The following is a 2,192-nucleotide window of genomic DNA, read 5'->3' as shown; positions in this document are numbered from 1 at the left end:
TTCCTCACGGAGAAACTCCAAGGTGAGTTTCCTCTACGTGTGTGTCAACTGTGCTGGGGTCGGTGTTTATCAGGTGATTATGTATCATCCTCTCCTACCTGCTTAAATGTGTTTTTTTTTTTTTTCCTTCTCATTTGCCTGAAGTATACGAGTGGCTCAAATAATTTTTAAGATTTTTTAGAGGTAACTGTCCTTATGTAGCAGCATATTTGGTGTGTTTGTGAAAGGAAGTGAGTTCAAGATCTTTTTGTGTTAACCATCTTCAACTGGATTCTGTATCACACTTCATTTTTCCCTTGATCTGTCAATAGACGTTTAGATGTTTTCATGTCTTGGCTATTGTGAATAGTGCTGCAATGAACGTAAGAGTCTTAAAAACTCTTCAAAATCCTGATTCAATCCTTTTAGATAAATATTGAGAAGGGGGATTGCTGGAGTATGTGTGGTCGTTCTATTTTTAATTTTTTGCAGAACGTCCTCACTGCTTTGCATAGAGGCTGCACTTTTTTGTGTTTCCACCAACAGTGCACAGGTGGTCCAGTTTCTCCACATCCTTCCAACACTTGACTTTGGTTTTTTAACAGTAGCCATCCTGATAGATGAGAGGTGGTATCTCCTTGTGGTTTTGATTTGCATTTCCATGATGATCAGTGATGTCAAACATTTTCCCATGTATTTCTTGTCTTTTTGTATGTCTTCCTTAAAGTAATGACTCTCAAGTTCTTAGTCCATTTTTTAATTGATTTACAAATGTTGTTGCTACTGAGTTATAGGAGTTTCTTATATGTTTTAAAGATTAACATCTTATTAGATAAATGTTTTGCAAATATTTTCTCTCATTCTATAGGCTGTCTTATTATTTGGTTGATTATTTACTGTGCAGAAGAGAATAAAAATTATTATAATTAGAATTGAAAGGGATATTCTAATAAGCAGATGTAGGAATTAAATATTTTATATTAATAATTTAAAATCACCAAGTAGGTAATTTGAAAGATGATACATGCAATTATAATAGTAACATTAAAAGTCTAAGTACAGACTCATTACATTGTAATAATACCTTGAGTTTTCCAGAAGCAGATTATTTTCCTTAAACCACAGCCCAAATATTATCAGTTAGACTTCCAACTTTGAGGGAATAGGAACTTCACGTATTATATATACTATTTGAATTTTGGCTTCCCTGGTGGCTCAGAGGTTAAAGCATCTGCCTCCAATGCGGGAGACCCGGGTTCGATCCCTGGGTTGGGAAGATCCCCTGGAGAAGGAAATGGTAACCCACTCCAGTATTCTTGCCTGGAGAATCCCATGGATGGAGAAGCCTGGTGGTCTACCGTCCACGGGGTCGCAAAGAGTCGGACATGACTGAGTGACTTCACATCACATCACACACATTTGAATTTTGACAGTAACATTGGAAGCTACAAAATTTATTTTAAGAAGTTGGTAACACTCAAATACCCAAACTCACCATAGTTTATAACACTGCTTGCAACAAAAACAATTAAAAAAAAAACTTTTTAAAGTAGCCAAACAATATTTATATAGATATATACATATATAAAACTAATTTATCAAATATAGTTCTGAACACTTTAATTTTAAGTTGAACAGCAACTTTCTTAAGACAAAGGCATGAAACTATGAAGAAATGATTGAAATATTTGCTATACATTCAAGTCAAAGTTGTTTATTAAAAGAAAATACAGAACTGAAAGGAAAATGAAACAAAAACCAGTATCACCAGTCATTAATATCCAAAATTTTTGTGGAATTCCTAGTTACCCAAATCTTATATAAAGAAAAAATATAAATGTAGCCCATCATATCATCAGGCTACTAAACAAAAATAAGATACTAATATCAATATATACAGAAAGATATTTTGAAAAAACCCAACACTTTCTCAGTACTAACTGTGAATAGAGAGAAACCTTTCAACTTGATAAAGAATATATACAAAAATGACATATATGTCACATTTTAAGGTGAGAAACTTGAAATTTTCCCACTTGAATCAGGGACAAGGCAAGATATTCCTTCTCATGACTCCTTTTCAACATTATACCGTAAGTATTATCTAATACAGTGAGACTCAAAAAGAAATACATAATATACAGATATGGAAGGAAAAAATAAAATTATCTTTATTCACAGATGACATGATCTTCTCTGCAAAAAATCCAAAA

The 2,192-nt window shown here is 33.1% G+C and overlaps 1 non-coding gene across 1 annotated transcript; it reads left to right on the top strand.

Annotated features, from left to right (window-relative positions):
* Positions 1 to 1,183: 1,183 nt before the first annotated feature.
* Positions 1,184 to 1,255, top strand: TRNAW-CCA. Its single transcript has one exon. It is a non-coding gene; the product is annotated as a tRNA-Trp (tRNA).
* Positions 1,256 to 2,192: the final 937 nt, after the last annotated feature.

The sequence above is a fragment of the Cervus elaphus genome, chromosome 9 (genome assembly GCF_910594005.1).
Source record: "Cervus elaphus chromosome 9, mCerEla1.1, whole genome shotgun sequence".
Lineage (NCBI taxonomy): Eukaryota > Metazoa > Chordata > Mammalia > Artiodactyla > Cervidae > Cervus > Cervus elaphus.
Note: the sequence above shows the minus strand (reverse complement) of the source record. Positions and strands in the feature narration are given on the sequence as shown.